This window comes from Cygnus atratus, chromosome 2 (genome assembly GCF_013377495.2).
Source record: "Cygnus atratus isolate AKBS03 ecotype Queensland, Australia chromosome 2, CAtr_DNAZoo_HiC_assembly, whole genome shotgun sequence".
In the NCBI taxonomy this organism is placed as follows: Eukaryota; Metazoa; Chordata; class Aves; order Anseriformes; family Anatidae; genus Cygnus; species Cygnus atratus.
This window is the reverse complement of record NC_066363.1, coordinates 144862295-144882086: the sequence shown is the minus strand read 5'-3', so window position 1 is coordinate 144882086 and position 19792 is coordinate 144862295.

Below are 19792 nucleotides of genomic sequence, written 5' to 3'. Positions count from 1 at the left end.
CTAATGCACGCAGCATGGGCAACAAACAAGAGGAGCTGGAAGCCATCGTGCAGCAGGCAGGCTATGACTGGGTTGCCATCACAGAAACGTGGTGAGACCACTCTCATGACTGGAGTGCTGCAATGTCTGGCTATAGGCTCTTCAGAAGGGACAGGCAGCACAGAAGGGGTGGTGGTGTGGCTCTCTGTATTAGAGAGTGTTTTGATGTTGTGGAACTTGAGGCTGGGAATGATAAGGTTGAGTCCCTATGGGTTAGGATCAGCAGGAAGGCCAACAAGGCAACCATCCTGGTGGGGGTCTGCTATAGACCACCGAACCAGGATGAGGAGAATGGATGAGGAGTTCTACAGGCAGCTGGCAGAAGCGCGAAATCGTCAGCGCTTGTTCTCAGTGGGGGACTTCAACTTACCAGACATATCCTGGAAGCACAACACAGCCCAGAGAAAGCAGTCTAAGAGGTTTCTGGAGAGCGTGGAAGATAGCTTCCTGACGCAGCTGGTTAGAGAGCCTACCAGGGGAGGTGCCCCTGCTAGACCTTCTGTTCACAAACTAGTGACGGACTGGTTGGAGATGTGGTGGTCGAGAGCTGTCTTGGGCAGAGTGACCACGAAATGTTAGAGTTCTCTATTCTTGGCGAAGTCAGGAACGGGGACCAGTAAAACCACTGTATTGGACTTCCGGAGGGCTGACTTTGAGCTGTTCAGGACACATGGTTGGCAGAGTCCCTTGGGAGGCGGTTCTGAAGGGCAGAGGAGTCCAGGAAGGCTGGGCACTCTTCAAGAAGGAAATCTTAATGGCTCAGGAGTGGTCTGTCCCCACGTGCCCAAAGACGAGCCGGCGCGGAACTAGACCAGCCTGGCTGAACAGAGAGTTATGGTTCGAGCTTAGGAGAAAAAGGAGGGTTTATAATCTTTGGAAAAGAGGGCGGGCTACTCAAGACGACTATAAGGATGTTGCGAGGCTGTGCAGGGACAAAATTAGAAAGGCCAAAGCTCATCTGGAGCTCAATCTGGCTACTGCCGTTAAAGATAACAAAAAATGTTTTTACAAATACATCAACACCAAAAGGAGGACTAAGGAGAATCTCCATCCTTTACTGGATGCGGGGGAGACTTAGTTACAAAAGATGAGGAAAAGGCTGAGGTACTCAATGCCTTCTTTGCCTCAGTCTTTAGCGGCAAGACCAGTTGTTCTCTGGATACCCGGTACCCTGAGCTGGTGGAAGGGGATGGGGAGCAGGATGTGGCCCTCACTATCCACGAGGAAATGGTTGGCGACCTGCTACAGCACTTGGATGTATGCAAGTCAATGGGGCCGGATGGGATCCACCCGAGGGTACTGAGCGAACTGGCGGAGGAGCTGGCCAAGCTGCTTTCCATCATTTATTGGCAGCCCTGGCTATCAGGGGAGGTCCCAGTCGACTGGCGGCTAGCAAATGTGACGCCCATCTACAAGAAGGGCCGGAGGACAGACCCGGGGAACTATAGGCCTGTTAGTTTGACCTCAGTGCCAGGGAAGCTCATGGAGCAGATTATCTTGAGTGTCATCACGCGGCACTTGAAGGGCAACCAGGCGATCAGGCCCAGTCAGCATGGGTTTATGAAAGGCAGGTCCTGCTTGACTGAACCTGATCTCCTTCTATGACAAAGTGACATGCTTACTGGATGAGGGACAGGCTGTGGAAGTGGTCTACCTTGACTTCAGTAAGGCTTTTGATCCCGTTTCCCACAACATTCTCCTCAAGAAACTGGCTGCTCGTGGCTTGGACTGGCGTACGCTTTGTTGGGTTAAAAACTGGCTGGATGGCCGGGCCCAAAGAGTTGTGGTGAATGGAGTTAAATCCAGTTGGAGGCCGGTCACTAGTGAAGTCCCCCAGGGCTCAGTACTGGGGGCAGTCCTCTTTGATATCTTTACCGATGATCTGGATGAGGAGATCGAGTGCACCCTAAGTAAGTTTGCAGATGACACCAAGTTAGGTGCGTGTGTCGATCTGCCCGAGGGAAGGAAGGCTCTGCAGGAGGATCTGGATAAGCTGGACCGATGGGCTGAGGTCAACTATATGAAGTTCAACATGGCCAAGTGCCGGGTCATGCACCTGGGGTGCAACAATCCCAAGCAGAGCTACAGGCTGGGAGATGAGTGGTTGGAAAGCTGCCAGGAAGAGAAGGACCTGGGAGTACTGGTTGCTAGTTGGCTGAATATGAGCCAGTAGTTTGCTCAGGTGGCCAAAAAGGCCAACAGCATCCTGGCTTGTATCAGAAGCAGTGTGGCCAGCAGGTCTAGGGAAGAGATTGTCCCCCTGTACTCAGCTCTGGTGAGGCCGCACCTTGAGTACTGTGTTCAGTTTTGGGCCCCTCGCTACAAGAAGGACATTGAGGTGCTTGAGCGAGTCTGGAGAAGAGCGACGAAGCTGGCGAGGAGTCTGGAGAACAAGTCTTACGAGGAGCAGCTGAGGGAGCTGGGCTTGTTCAGCCTGGAGAAGAGGAGGCTCAGGGGTGACCTTATTGCTCTCTACTAGGTACCTTAAAGGAGACTGTAGCGAGGTGGGGATTGGTCTATTCTCCCACGTGCCTGGTGACAGGACAAGGGGGAATAGGCTCAAGTTGCGCCAGGGGAGGTTTAGGTTGGATATTAGGAAGAACTTCTTTACTGAAAGGGTTGTTAGGTATTGGAATGGGCTGCCCAGGGAAGTCGTTCAGTCACCATCCTTGGAGGTCTTTAAAAGACGTTTAGATGTAGAGCTTAGTGATATAGTTTAGTGGAGGACTTGTTAGTGTTAGGTCAGAGGTTGGACTAGGTGATCTTGGAAGTCTCTTCCAACCTAGACAATTCTGTGATTCTGTGATCTATGATGGTCAAGACAGAAATAGGGGTTAAGACACCCTGAGAAGGTGTGGTATGCGACCAGTATATTTGTGTTATGAAAATGTCGAACAGTTACACTGGAAAGACTTGCATTTATCACAAATCCTTTTTACTGTCTTTTTTTTTCTTTCTTTTTACTCATGGGGAATGAATTAAATCCCACAGTTTTCCTGTGTCAATATCAGTACTACTTCACTGATATGTGAGAGCCTCCAATAGTAGTAGGACAGGTATGACCTTAAATTTATGGGTGAAATGTATCCCTTTTGCAGAGGACAAGGGAAAGATTTATGTGCCATTCAAGTCTTCAAACAGATAAAAATGAATTAATTTAATCCTATTAGCAAAATTGTGGTGGTTTGCTAACCTTTCATTTAAGACCTCCTTTGGTTTTATTGGTTTGATTTTTTTTTGCTGATCCTATGTGGAGCCAGGAGCTGGACTCAATGATTCTTGTGGGACCCTTCCAACTCAGGATATTCTATGATTCTTTTTGTGTCTTACTGGGAAAGAACCTATTTGTTGTTGACAGTCTTACTGCTCTGTAATCATCAGAAAAAATGACATAGTATTATAGTTATAAAGAAGTACAGAATTTAAGATTGTTATGCACATACTGCATTTAGAGCAATAATTCATCATTTCATGAAATGTTTTTCAAACATCTAAGTACTACAAAAGTACAGTTTATTGATCATAAAATTGATAAATGTGTTAATATTTTATAGGAGAAAGCTAATGTATCTTGCAACAGGACAAGCTGTCAGCTACAGCTTTCACAGTTGCTATAGAACATTAGGTTTTCCTTTTGGACTCTGCTGTTTGAAAGATTAAACATTTTATAGGCACACACCGTAGCTATCACTGATCATACTTAAGGCAATGTTCCTCCAGTATGCTTCTGGATGAAGCTTGCAATACATATTTGCTTTCTGTTGCCATGTGTTGAATGTTTGTGGAAAATCTTAGCTCAAATAGTTGTGAAGATGCCAGGTAAAAACTACTGAAGAAAATCCAAGAGATTTCAATCAGAATAAACAAAAAGCATGAGGATGATTAAAGTACATCTAGAAATTGATTTATGAATCCAAATGTAGAGACAGAGAAAACAACATAAATCATTTATCACCCTATTATTATGGTAAGCACACAAAGGGCAATAGAGACTCCACAGAAGACATGAATCAGGATTCCTGCCCGAAAAAGCTTATGATACAAATTTTAGAAGAGGCATTGTAAGCGATGATGAATAACCTGGAGGGGCTGAGCAAGGTTATATTTGATTGATCACATGCTCATCCTATTTAGACATTGGAAGATCATGAATGTTCTTTTTCTTAATATATAAGAACTGAGTGATATAAAGAAAGTCATATCCATTCTTAACGTCTCTGTTGTGAAACATGGCAAATAAGTTAATTTCCATTTGTCTTAAAGAAAAAGAGCAGAGCAGCAGCTTAGTGAACCCAAATAGAAACTGGAGAAAGCATTTTCCTTTTGAACAAAGCAGCCTATGAGAAACACTTGAAGAAAAATCACTCTTAAAAGTGACTAATCAGCATCTTACTCCCTTTAGGATTTATTGTTTTTATATATATTATATATATATGTATAGATTAACATAAGACTACTGGTGAGAGAGAACTTCTAGTGCAGCTGAAACCAACGAAAAAACAATAAACACCTCACTGCTTTCCATAGGGCCAGGAATAATCACCATGACCTTATTTTTAGTTATCAAAATATCATTTGAAAACAGCCTTAATGAGATAGAAATCTGATTAGGAAGGCGTATTGTGTACATGAGACACTGGCATAACACGAGATTTTATTTTCTTTTTTTTCACAAAAAACTTTCACAGACATTTCTTTACTTCCTTAGCTGCCTGGAGTGACCCTTGGCTCCCATTTCTTTATCCCGTTGTGAAGCAGCCAGCTGTGCCTTTGTGTTCCATCAGAAAGGGTTACATAAAATATTGCTGACATAATCAGAAATAGTCACAGAATCACAGAATTGAAGGGGTTGGAAGGGACCTCAAAAGATCATTGGGTCCAACCCCCGCCAAAGCAGGTTCCTTAGAGCAGGCTGCCCAGGTAGGCGTCCAGACGGGCCTTGAATATCGCCAAAGAAGGAGACTCCACAACCTCCATGGGCAGGCCTGTACCAGTGCTCCGTCACCCTCAACCGATGAAGAAGTTCTTTCGCATGTTGGTGCGGAACTTCCTTCCTGTGCTCCTATCTTGTGAGCCATTACCCCTTGTTCCTGATCCTCACAAACCACCTGAAAAGAGGTTGGCCAAATCCCTCTGTCCTCCCACACCTCAGGTATTTATAAAACATTGAAGAGAATTCACCCTCTCAGTCTTCTTTTCTCCAGGCTGAACAGACCCAGGTCTCTCAGCCTTTCCCATAGGGAAGATGCTCCAGGCCCCGTATCATCTTTGTGGCCCTCCACTGGAACTCTTTCCAGGAGATCCTGTTCTTTTCTGTACCAGGTAGCCCAGAACTGGACACAGTACTCCAGGTAAGGCCTGACCAGGGCAGAGTAGAGGGGGAGATCACCTCCTGGCCACGCCCTTCTTTTAATGCACGTCCGAGGATCCCATTGGCCCTCTTGGCCACGAGGGCACACTGCTGGCTCATGGGCAACCGGTCGTCCCACCAGGACCCCCAGATCTTTACTCCTCAGAGCTCCTCTCCAGCAGGTCGTCCCCAGCCTGTAACTGATATGTCCGGTTGTTCCTTCCCAGGTGGCAGGACTCTACACTTGCTCTTATTAAATCTCATTTGGTTTCTTCCTGCCCATCTCTCCAGCCGGTCCAGGTTCTCGCTGAATGGCAGCACAGCCTTCTGGCATTCAGCCACTCCTCCCAGCTTTGTGTCATCGGCGTACTTGCTGAGGGCAGACACTATTCCCTCATCAGGTCGTTGATGAAGATGTTGAACAAAACCAGACCAGCACTGACCCTGGGGAACGCCACTAGTCACAGGTCTAAAGGGGAAGACCTTTTTGGTAGAACCTTTTTCCCCTAGTCAAGGGAAAGAAATAAAAAAACACAGAGTTAGCAAGTATCAGAACAAGTTACTCAGGAGATCTCCACAAATGAAGGTACTAAAAAACTTGACGAATCCTCTCTAAAGTTGAAGATGTGCTTTGAACAGAACATCGGACTAGATGACCTTCATAGGTCCTTTGCAACCTATTTTTTTTTCTCCTGTTTTCTATGATCACTAAATAGATTAGATATCCCTGACTTTATGTGCTTAAATAAGATAGCATCAAGCCTATTAGACTAGCTTGTTCATAGGATGAGTGTTAATACTGAACAGGCTAAGCAAAAGGTAAATTAACAGTTTGGGTAATGAAGTCTAAAGGAAAGCAATTTTTTTGTTTGTTTCATTTGTGGCAGTTAAATTTATTTAGTAACTGATCGGGTCCTCCAGATATTCTTATTAATATAAATCTGACCTTCTAAGTGTGTCATCTAGTCTCTGCTATGCACGATTAAATGTGTTGTTATGTTTTCTTGGTTTCATGAACTGGGTTACTAGCAGAAAATATTAAACTTATTTTATTTCTAGAACTTTCTTCATCTTAACATTAGTCCCCAGTAGTCTGCTTAGCACTAAGGTTTGATATCAAAGAAAAAAAAATAAAAAAAAAAAAAAAAAAAAAAAAAGCAACACAAAAAACCCTCAATTGTGAAAGGGGAATTCCCTAATAGTAAAAGTTTACAAGGAGATCAGCTTAAACTTTTAGTAATTAAGTCAATGAGCTGGCATGTTTATGATAACTGTCAGTGTAAAAACTTGAACAACTTATCATAGTACTATAACCAATGAGAACATTGAAAAAGTCATCATGTAGAAACAAGAAACCACCAAAGGCCTATTGCCCTGTTAAATCCTATTAAATCTATCAAAAAAAAAAAAAAGATCAACATTATAATGTGTTTTTTCTTCTCTATACAAGTAAGGGTTAGAAGAGTGTAGCCAAAGTATTACAAATATTCAGTTAATAAATCTGACCTCAAGCAACTATGAAAGGAAAAAATAAATTACATTTTCTGATTTTTAATAGAGTTTTGGATGCTGAAATTCCTGAGGCTGGAAAATGGTTGCAGATTAATTACAGATACTGCCCAAGATTAAACAATTTTTGAGAAGTGTTAACAAAGTCTAAATCCATTTTCAGAGCTAAGAGACATAATTCCTAAAGTTTAAATTGAGGACCTTGATTTAAAAAAAAAAAAAAAAAAGAAAAAAAAAAAGAGGAGACTTTATAGGGTTTGGAAATGCAGATCAAAACTAAAGATTCTCATAATTCTCTTTTAACAATACAAAAATATGTTTTTTTTATAGATTCACAAAGTTCATTTTAACATCTCTTGTTAAGCACATAAAAACATTACTCTATTGTTTAAAAGAATTAAACCAATTGACCTAAAAGACATTTAGAGAAGAGAACTGAAATTTTGAATTAACAGGCATCTACCAGATTACATTCATATTCGAAGTAGTAACATGTTACAGAAAACATACCTGTATTTACAGCTTTGTCAGAGGCACTTGATCTTGTGGGAGTGTGGCCATGGGGGTCAACAGCCCTATGGTTGGTGATAACATAGGATTCTTAACGATGAGGCCATGAGGCAATGTAAAAAGTTTAGAAGGAACAAAGAAGGGTGATTCATGGAGACGCCCTGCTGTCTGGGACTGCTTGTTCTCTGGCCTTTAAGACATGGAAGTTGCTGGTGTTTACTGTTGCCAGGCATAGTTGGTTGACCAATGAATAGTTTAGTGGAAAAAGTACTGCTGTAGAATGAATGGTATAAGAAGGGAGCCTGTCCTCTATAAGGGTGTTGAAGTTATGCCCTCAATAAGAGGGAGTTGAAGTTATGTCATCAATTAAAAGTGGTAGCAGTTACTATTCCATAAAAGAACCCTGGTGTTCGTGTGGTCCTTACACCACAAGTGGCGCCCGATTAGAGAGACATGAAGAAACACTATGCCACATGATCATAGAATCATAGAATATCCCGAGGTTGGAAGGGACCCATAAGGGATCATCAAGTCCCACTCCCTGGGCACCGCACAGGTCTACCCAAAAAGTTTAGGACCATGTGACTAAGTGCACAGTCCAATCGCTTCTTAAATTCAGACAGGCTTGGTGAAAGTGACTGCTTCAACGGGGAACCTGTTCAGTGTGCTCAGCCACCCTCTCGGTGAAGAACCTCTTCCTGATGGTCCAGCCTAAACTTCCCCTGGCCATCAGCTTAAACATCGTTCTCCGCGGGTCCTATCACTGGGTAATAACAGAGAATGAGGTCACCTGCCCTCTCTGCCGCTCTCCTCTCAAGGCGAGGAAGTTGTAGACTGCGATGAGGTCCCCCCTCAGCCTCCTCTTTTCCAGGCTGAACAGGCCCAGTGACCTCAGCCACTCCTCATATGTCTTCCCCTCTAGGCCCTTCACCATCTTCATCGCCCTCCTCTGGACACTCTCCAACAGTTTAATGTCCTTTTGTACTCTGGTGCCCAGAACTGCACACAGTACTCGAGGTGAGGCTGCGGGACAATCACTTCCCTCGCCCGACTAGCAATGCCGTGCTTGATGAACCCCAGGATACGGTTGGCCCTCCTGGCTGCCAGGGCACACTGCTGGCTCATATTCAACTTGCTGTCAACCACAACTCCCAGATCCCTCTCATCCACTTCTTGGAATTATGCTCTGTAACCAGGTGCAGCACTGAGATGATTCTGCTTTACTAGCCCTGCTGTTTTAATTCTGTTGCTTCCAAGACCTCAGCTGCTGTTTTCATATATCCTGCACTGCTTTATTTTGCTGCATCAGGAAGCTCAGACAAATGTAAGTGCTACATTACTCACTTCAGGAAACAACAGCAACACAACAAAAACAATAACAACAACAAAACTTAGGGCATCATTCATCTCTTATTATAGAAGAACTTAAGGAAACACAGTTGACTTTATCCCTAATATTGTACCCAAACTTAAATTTGTCAGGCACTCGAAAAATAGCTCATCACTGGACCAGTAAAGGACACCTTGTGTTTGGGGTCTACTGTAGGCTGTCTTTTCAAAGAGAGGCTGCTGACTAGGCCTTCTTGCTTCAACTGCAGGAAACATGCTCACACACTCTCATCCTGATGGGGAACTTCAACCAACTGAATGTCTGCTGGCAAAGCTACACAGAAGGGTGTATAAGCAAGCCATGAGACTCCTGGTGTGTGTCAAGGATAACTTTCTGGTACAGGTATTTGACAAACAAACCAGAGGAGAAGTGTTACTGCACCTGGTGCTCACCAATGAAGATGAAATCATTAAAAAGGTTAAGACTGGAGGCAGTCTGGGCCTCTAGGTAGGGTCTGGGGGAACAAAGTCCCTTCCCAATGTAAGCAAAGAGTAGGTTCAACACCAGTTGATGAAACTGAACAGATACAAGTCTATGGGGCCTGATGATATACATACAGGGTCCTAAGGGAACTGGCTGATAGAATTGCCAAGCCACTCTCCAGCATATTTCAAAATTCATGGCAGTCAAGTCAAGTCTCCGGTGACTGGAAAAAGGGAAACATCATTCTCATTTTTAAAAAGGGTAGAAAGGAGGACCCAGGAAACTACAGACCGGTGAGCCTCATCTCTGCCTGGGCAGATAATGGAACAAATCCCCCTGGAAGCAATGCTAAGGTATATGCAAGACAAGGAGATGATCTGAGATAGCCAACATGGCTTCATCAAGGGCAAATTGTGCTTGACCAATCTGTTGGCCTTCTATGATGGGGTGACTGCATCAGTCAACGAAGAAAAATCATGTTATTTAACTGGATTTCTGTAAGGCATTTGACACAGTTGAACACGACATCCAGATCTCCAAAATGGAGAGATGTGGATCTGAAAGGTGAACTATTTGGTGGATAAGGAACTGGCAGGATGACTGCACCCAGAGTTGCAGTCAATGGCTATATATTCATACATCTATCTTGGGACTGGTAATGTTTAATATCTTTATAAATGACATAGACAATGGGATCAAGTGCATCCTCAGCAAGTTTGCAGATGACACCAAACTGAGTGGTGCAGTTGATACAATAGAAGGAAGGGATGCCATCCAAAGGGACCTGGACAAGCTTGAGAAGGGGGCCCACGGGAACCTAATGAGGTTTAACAAGTCCAAGTGCAAGGTGCTGCACCTGGGCCAGGGCAACCCCCGACAGGAGTACAGACTGGGAGAAGAACTCATTGAGAGCAGCTCTGCAGAGAAAGACGTGGCATTTCTGATGAATGAAAAGCTCAAATGAGCCAGAAGTGTGTGCTTACAGCCCAGAAGGCCAACTGCATCTGGGCTGCATCAAAAGAGGAGTGTCCAGCAGGTCAAGGGAGGTGATTGTCTCCCTCTACTCTGCCCTTGTGAGGCCACACTTGGAGTACTGAGTCCAAGTCTGCACCCCACCCCCCAGCACAAGAAGGATGTGGATCTGTTAGAGTGGTCCAGAAGAGGGCCACAAAATTGATCAGAGGGCTGGAGCACCTCTTCTATGAAGAAAGGCTGAGAGAGCTGGGGCTGCTCAGTGTAAAGAAGAGAAGGCTCTGGGGACACCTCATTGCAGCTTTCAGTACTTAAAGGGGTCTTATAAAAGAGATGGAGAATGACTTTTTACATGGGCAGATAGTGATAGGACAAGAGGGAATGGTTTTAAACTAAAAGAGGGGAGATTTAGATTAGATGTTAGGAGGAAATTCTTCACTCAGAGGGTAGTGAGGCACTGGAACAGGTTGCCCAGAGAAGTTGTGGATGCCCCATTACTGGAGATGTTCAAAGTCAGGTTGGCTGGGGTTCTGGGCAACCTGATCTAGTGGGTGGAATCCCTGCCCGTGGCAGGAGGATTGGAACTGGAAGATCTTTAAGGTCCCTTTCAAACTAAACTATTCTGTGATTCTAGGATGTAGGAATAGAAACTGTTTACAAAATATTGGTAACAAATAGCAAAGCTGTTTCATTGATAATTAGTAAAATCTGTCACTAGACTTATGCTTCCCTGCTCTGATGAGAGTGTTATAACTACCAGACTAAAGGCTGTCTGGATGATGACTGTGTTTGATACTTTTATTTCTGTGCATTTCCAGTTCTTGTCGGAAGGTTTCTAGTGACCTGTTAGAAACAAGGAGCTGTGGGACTGAGCTCTTTGAGGATATGGAAGATGCTAAATCCAGCATGCTGATCTTAGCTGTTATGCTAAATTTATCCTCTTCTGATCTCAAAGCCAGAAGGGATGTAAGGATCTGATTCCCACTATTACCACATAGTTTGAGTTCAAGAGATTTAGCTTGTCACAAACACACTTCTCATCAGCTTTTACTGTCTGGAGGAACTTCTGCTTAACCTTATGAATGTGTCTCATTATCCCCTCTGTACCCCTTTTTTCTTTCAACGTAAAAGGTACATAAGCATCTGATTCAGCAGTGCAAATCTGCAGGCAGATAGCTAATTTTTAGGCATTATACTACTGTACCTCAGATGTCACTAAGTCTAATTTCTGTGTTTGGAAAATATGGAAATGTAAATCAAAGTCACAGTACAAATTATCCAAGATTATGTCTAGAGCAGTATGAGAAATTGCATACCCAGGAAATAACCTGTATGAATTGTTCTTGAACAAGGAAAAATGAATAATAGTTCATCTTTCATACCAAAATATGGTTTGCAAAGGCATAATCATCTGGCAGCTAGAGAAGTGCTTAAATCAACCTTTTGTATTCAGTTTATCTCTGAATCAAGAAGATTTGTAAACTCATTAGAGGAAGAAGGCCTCTGCAGATAATGAATATATTTTGTATTGCATGAAATTTACCATTGTTTGAGAAGAGCTGGATTGTAGCCATACTTCTTACAGGCAATAAAAAGAACTTACAATGAAAATGATTCCTCGCGCAATAAAGTGTGAAAATGAACAAATTTTTTATAGGAATGTTTTGTGAATGATGTTTTGGATTTGAGAAAAAAATACGTTACCCTTCTATTTACATTCTGTCCTTGAAGAAGGGAGAAAGAGAAACAGCCCACTGAGGTGAGGAAAAGAAAACAGATGTGTAAATAACTTCACATCTTATAAGAGAAACTACGTGTAGTAACAGAAGTGCCGCCATCACATGATTTCTCTTCCTTTACTGTGTGGCAGATTTGAAGGTGAAATTTCTGAATGTAAAGAGATGTTTCATTGCACTGAAGTAATTTGACAACATAAACATAAAAATAGTTTCAGAAGAAATTTAATGTGGAAATAGTCTGTAAATTAGTTCCAGAAATTAAAGAGGTCTGTGCAAGGTTGTCCTTTTGACTTCAATGATCTTTGCATATGGCCCTGTGAAAGACATTTGGGCTCCAAATAAAATTTGTATAAAAGTTAAAGACTTCAATAAGAAACATATTTCCACATTTCATCCATATATCCCTTTCCTAAAATCAATCATTTCAGCACTTCAAGTTTGAATATAAAAGCTTGATCTGAAAATTAACTAAGAAATGCCAGATTACAAGTTACATTTACAACAAATGAATGATAACACAATTTATTTCTTTATGTGATAGACCCAGAAAAATTATTCCAATATTTTTAATATATATATTTTTATTCCTTTAATTAAGGAATAAAAAATCCAACAACAAAACAGTAAAAACTGACAGCATGCATGGTCTGAGTAGACATGTGGATAAGATTTCTAAACCACATTTTTGTGTTTCTGCTTTGTTCAAGGACAGTAAAGAAGAGGAAGCTGTCTCAAACCAGCATATGTGAGCAAAGGATTAATGAAAATGCTAGTAAATTTTACAATGGCTTCAGGCTTAAAAAATTCAACAGCACTCGTTTCATAATGGATCTTTTGAAGCCATTTTAATGCAACATTCACATTTTATTCAGCTCTACATCAAATAGAATTCCCATATTTGACTGATGAAGATCACAAAGGTACCATTGTAACATGGTCTTTATTTGTATTTGTATTTGTATTTGTATTTTTTATATTTTTTACTGTAGTAGAGTCCTAAGAACAATGAAGCGTAAGATGTAGAAAATTACCCTTAAGAAAATATCTTTAGCCATCATTTCTGCAGAAGACAGCAAAATGTTACCCATTTAAAACTAAATGCCAAATGTAAAAAGGGAAAGAAAGCCTCAGTATTAAAACCAGTTCATTTTCTTGGCATAATCCTGCTTTTTGCAATACTTATAATTGCAATAAGCAATTACAATAGTATAAAAGATTAAATACAAAAATGTGTTTTTAATTATTATTACCATTTTTTATTATTTTTATTTTCATTCAGAACAGAGAGAAGTAAATTTCAGCTATGTGAGAGATTCTATCCTGATATCAACATAGTCAATATATTACTTAAATATATTACTTAAACATATTAATGGTAAGTATGTTATATTACTTAGATGATTCCATCATTTGTGATGCTTTGAATAAGAAGGGACTTTCAATGGATATTTCTGTCAGGAAGGCAGTTTTCCAAGAGTTCAGGTACATGCTATCATGTACCAAAACAAGAGCAAGAAAGGAGAGAATACAGGTGTTACAAATCTGAGGATGACATATAACATTGCCATATAACTTTGGCAATGTTAAATATTCCCTAATTAGAAACAGGATAGTTTAGGGGACAAGAAATCCAGTTTCTAGAAGCAAGAGTGTTGAGTGGGAGTAATAAAACTGAGGACAAATTACTTGAAAGACCTAGAGTAGTAGGTATAAGTGTAGCTATTCACAAAAGGATTGGAGCAGTAGAGCAATGACAGCCACTGATGCAGAACTATTAGACAGGCTCAAGCTCAAGGAGCCAAGGAAGCAGAGAGATGACTGAGAAAATGGTGTTGCAAAGGTCACAGTTCAGTGTGTCCTGTGGAAAGTGACAGGAAAAGTAAGGGTGTAGAGGGCATGGGAACCTGAAGCATTTCATTTCTCTACACAGAAAGTGGAAAAACAAAAAGGGAAAAAAAATCTACCAACTAACCAAACAAACAAAAAAGCAACCAAAAAAGTACAGTGAAGGAATACAGAGAATTCCATAAACATATCAATTATGTACTGGAACATCCAAAAAATCTTAGTGCATATAGGCAAACACAACTTACTGGCACAAGGCCACAAAGATGATGAAAGGACTGCAGCATCTCTCATATGAGGAAAGGCTGAGAGAGCTGGGACAGTTCAGCCTGGAGAAGGCTTATGGGGGAACCTTATCAGTGTGGGTAAGTACCTGAAAAGAACAAGAGAACTCTTCTCAGTAGTGACCACTGACAGGACAAGAAGTAATGGGCACACATTTCAACACTTAAATTCCATCTCAACACAAGAAAAATTTTTTTTTAAGATATATTTTTATTTTATTTTATTTTATTTTATTTCATTTTTATAGTGAGGATTCTCAAACACAGGCTGTCCAGAGAATTCTGGAGATTACATCCATAGAGATATCCAAAACGCAACTGAACACAGTTGGGCAACCTGCTCTAGCAGACTGGACTAGGTGATCTTAGAAGACCTCTCCCAAACCAAATGATTCTGTGATTCTATGAGTCAGTCAGTTAGCTGGGGGTTCTTCAGCCTGTTGGGGTTGCCTGCATCTGCACTCCAGAATGTGTAAAAGAATCCCCAATCAGCCTTGGTCCATGAGTTAGAAAGCTATGTTCTGGAATGGTCAATGAATCACAGGACAAAAAGAGTTAAGGGAGTTATACCATCTCTTTGTGAATAATATTGATATTTTTTACTATATTGCTAGATATGAAATAGTGGGATTGAGTGCACCCTCAGCAAATTTGCAGATGACACCAAACTGAGTGGTGCAGTTGATGCAATAGAAAGAAGGGATGCCATCCGAAGGGACCTGGACAAGCTTGAGAAGGGGGCCCACGGGAACCTAATGAGGTTTAACAAGTCCAAGTGCAAGGTGCTGCACCTGGGCCAGGGCAACCCCCGCAGGAGTACAGACTGAGAGAAGAACCCATTGAGAGTCCTACAGAGAATGACTTCAGGGTTCTGGTAGATGAAAAGCTCAAATGAGCCAGAAGTGTGTGCTTGCAGCCCAGAAGGCCAACTGCATCCTGGGCTGCATCAAAAGAGGAGTGTCCAGCAGGTCGAGGGAGGTGATTGTCTCTCTGCCCTTGTGAGGCCACACTTGAAGTACTGTGTCCACGTCTGGGGCTCTGTGGTGGTTTTACCGTGCTAGGCAGGTGAACACCACAACCGCTTTCTCACTCCCCCTCCTTAGATGAGGAGGGGAAGAAGTAAAGGAAAGAACAACGCACGGGTTGAGATAAGGATGATTTAATTAAAGGAAAAAAGAAATAATTATGAAGGAAATATTATTATTAATTAAACAATTAAACAATTTAACTAAACAACAATTTAACTAAAGGGGAAAAAAAAAAAGGAAAGGGGAAAAGGGAGGGGGAAAGGGAAAACACAACAGAACAAGTAAAGGCTATGTGGAAGCGCAGAGGAAAGAAATTACTCTCTACTTCCCACAAATGAGCGATGCTTGACCACGTCCTTGAAGCAGGGCCTCAACGCACATAGCCGGTGTTTGGGAGGAGGACAGAAGTTTTCACAATGAGAGCCCACCCCTCCCCTCTTCTTCCTTTTTCCACCTTTTATTGCTGAGTGTGTCATCATATGGTATGGAATATCCCTTTGGTTGGTTTAGGTCAGCTGCCCTGGTGATGTTTCTTTTCTCACATTTTTGCCCACCCCCTAGGAGGGTTAGAGAGAGTCCTGATGCTGTGCCAGCACTGCTCAGCAGCAGACACAACACTGGTGTGATACCACTGCTGTTTTAGCTCCAAGTGCAGAGCACAGCACTGTATGGGCTGCTGCAGGGAAAGTTAACATCCCAGCCCGACCCAGTACAGGCCCCTTGCACAAGAATGATGTTGATCTGTTAGAGCGGGTCCAGAGAAGGGCCAGGAAGATGATCAAAGGGCTGGAGTACCTCTCTTACAAAGAAAGGCTGAGAGAGCTGGGCCTGTTCAGACTAAAGAAGAGAAGGCTCCAGGGTGACCTCATTGCAGCTTTTCGGTACTTAGAGGGGACTTATAAAAAAGACAGAGTGTGACTCTTTGCTCGGTCAGACAATGACAGGACAAGGGGAAATGTTTTTAAACTGAAAGAGGGGAGATTTAGATTAGATGTTAGGAGGAAATTCTTTACTCAGAGGGTGGTGAGGCACTGGAACAGGTTGTCCAGAGAAGTTGTGGATGCTCCATTATTAGAGGTGTTCAAAGTCATGTTGGATAAGGTCCTGGGCAACCTGATTAGTGGGTGGCATCCTTTCCCATGGTGGGAGGGTTGGAAGTAGATGATCTTTAAGGTCCCTTCCAAACTGAGCCATTCTGTGATTCTATGATTCTGTGATTCTGTGATTCTATGATTCTATGTTCTATGATATAAATTAAATACAAATGTTTAACTTTTTCAGCCACTTTGTCACAGATGTCCAGAAGAGGAACAATTGCAAGAGTGTTGTATTTTTATTAGTACTCTCAACTGCCCAAGCAAAGCAACTTCTTAGTTTACCTTTTCCATCTTGAAGTAGATCTGAAATTATGGGCATCTGACTTGCTTTCTCTCCAACACTAGTAAAGTTTTCCATGGATAAATTCTCCTAATACTTCACAGAAGTCCTCAGTACCTCTGACTCCTTCCTCATGTGCTTCACACCACTGAGAGAATGATGCTTCTTTCTTTTTAATTCCAGCAATTGTGGCAATTTAACATGTAGACCCTTGTCTGAAACTATCCAGGTTGTGACATGGTGCAAAAACACAAATACAGCTACATTTTTTGGACTGTTCCTTGAGAGTCGCTCCAGTGTTTACAATGGAGTTCAATGGAGTTCTTAGTCTGCATACACTCCGTTTTTTTTTTTTTTTTTTTTTGGGGGGGGAGGGGGTTGAGGGGGAGAAGGAGAGTGTGGCGAGGCGAGGAGCATTTGGTGTTTGGAGCACCTTGATTTGCTCTTCTGTGATGTGAAGTAACACTCTCTACCCCTAAGTAATTAGGGATTGTCTTCGAGCCCTTGTTACTGCAGCTTCACCTGCAGGTACCAGGAACTTGGAGGTTCTCCACTTCTATTTCTTTGAGGCAACTAGTGCTCATTGGTTTCCTCAGTAGAATACCTGCAGGAACATTGGACATATGCAACCCCACAGCTTTGTATGTGAGACATTAAAGCTCTCTCCTCCTGAATGGCAGTTAGAAATTGTTTACCTTTTAACAGAGTGAGCCAAAACTACCTGGTTCCAGCAGTTGTATTTAAAGATGCAGAGGTTTTAACTCTGATGCACCCTGCACATACACAAATTAATAGCCTATACTTACCAGACTTTCTGGGCAAACACAAATCAGCTTTATGAATATCTACATTACACATTATCTCCTGACATGTGAAGTGAGCCTAATGTGTCCAGGAAATCTGATAGAGTAATGCAAGGGACATTAGTTCATTATCCAAAGAATTATTGCATTGCTAGGTGGCAAATGTACTTCCTCAAACTTATAGCACATTTATGTTGAGAGTATGCCAAAGATTTACACTAATTAGGCTGAAAGCTATTAAACATGTTCTCCATAATGTTTAATGTAATTTCCTACAACAACATGCTGTACCTTTTCTTGTTCCAGACACAGAATTTATATGCTAGTTTCCTCTGTTCCTCGTTCATTAAAAACAAGCAATGCTGTTTGTATCAGGTATTGTTGCAAATCCCTTCATTCAGCCTTCTTCAAAGCCTCTGTAATGAGATTTTGAATCTTTCATCATTGCAGAATGATTTCGCAGTCATTTTTCTTCAATCTTTACAAGATAAAGTGATTCAGTAACCTTTTCCCACATTTGTTATAAACATAGGTTTCTGTTAAAACAGAAGTTGCTTTTCTTAATGTTAGACTGTGAATATGTAAAGCATTGCCTTTGACCAAAAGTGAACAATGAAAAGAACAAAAGGTGTATCACAGCCTTTGAGGCAGTAGAGGTAGCAGAATACAGAGCATCAGTGCTGGCAGAATGTAGTCTTGTATTTTTCTGTAATGTTAATTCCATTAGATGAATCAATGCATGACCTAATCTTGAGATGTATGCTTGATTCTGATCGTTCAGCCCCCAGAAAATAGAAATTAGAAAATTAGAAATAGAAAATAGAGCAGAAATAGAAAAAAAAAAAAAGGGGAAAAAAAAAGAAAAAAAAAAGTTAATTTGAACATAGGATATGAAAAATTATTTCAGGACTTTTATATGGAAAGTGATCGAAAAGATTAAGGCTACATCATTTAGGTAAATGAATAACAGGGAGCACGACAGAAGGTTAACTATGAAGTAATGAACTATCTGAAAATGGAACAGAATTCTGTTTGTCTTTCTGCATATGACAAAACCAAGGGAGATGTGTTGGAAGCAGAAAAACTTTGAATTGGAAGATAAAATTTTGTTTAAGCAACATATAATTAGCATGTAGAACACACTTAAAATATATGTGTTTAGAGCCTACTTCTTCAAGGAAAAAACATGTGGGACAAAGTAAATTTCCATATCAAAAATGCTGCCTAAATTCTGGTTCAGATTTCTCCAAGAATTAAAACTTATCTAAGACTTAAACTAATCATGCATTACTGAAGGCTGTAGAAGGTTCCATCCTGACTTTCGTGTGATCAGGCTTGGACCCTCTGTGTGTAATAAACATGATTGCTAGGCAGAAAAAAGTATCTAAAATGGAAGCCTGATATATTTATGAGTTAGAGCATGGCATGGATACTAACTTGGACTGGGAATTAGGTTTGCTAACCCAAACATCCTTTTCCAGACTGACATTTCCATATTTTCTCTCTCTCTCTCTCTCTCTCTCTCCTCTCTCTCTCTCTCTTAATGTGAAATAAATGAATAATCTATATCTTTTCCTAATGTAAATTTTAGGGCTGAAATGGTTCTCAAGAGATCACACAACACATTCAAGCCAGGATTAACCATATCTGTGTCATTTTTGTATGTCTAGGATTACACTAAAACGCAAATTGTTTATTAGTCCACAGTTCCATTGTAAAAATGGAGATGTTGGAATTTGTAAAAGACTAACAAAGCCCTATTTTAAGAAACATGTATTAGCAAGTTTAGTATGCATTTAAAGAAGGTGAAACTTCCAGAAACCCTAGAAGAAGGCAAGCAGAGTAATCAGAAGGCTAGAAAACATGGCCCATGTGGAAAGTGAGTTGAGTGAATTACTGTTATTTAGTCTAAAGAATAGAAATCTGTCAGAAGCAAATGATAGGTGTATTCAGATAGTCAAAAAGTTCTTTTTAAAAAGTAGAGATATTAGAAAACCTATTTAAATTATTTCTTCTCATATATGTTTTATAATATATATCTTGTAATGTGCACGCAAGTCTTAATGTAGTAGAAATACTCTGGCTTACTATTGTATGAAAATCACTGAGATTTCAATGCAAAACAAGGAAGTATCATATTTGAATATTAATTTAATTTTTTTCTTATGGGATTAAATAATAGTGTTATAAACCACAGACAATCCAGTCAAGATAGACAGACTAATTCTTTCCATAACCAAATAAGCATTTGAATTGGATAGAACACAATGCAAATATTATATAAAAACCTTTAGAAATAATCATTAAAATAAAACAAAGTGTTTTCCTTTTTTCTTTTTAATGTGTGTATATTAGTATGTAGTATGTAGTTCAGACTACCAATCATTCCATATTGAACTGACAGAATTCAAGCAGAACTGCCTGTTGACTAGTTCTTATTGGACATTCTCCTTAAATATATATACATATATATATATATATTCCAATATATGTTTCTGACATGGTTGTACACCCATGAAAACA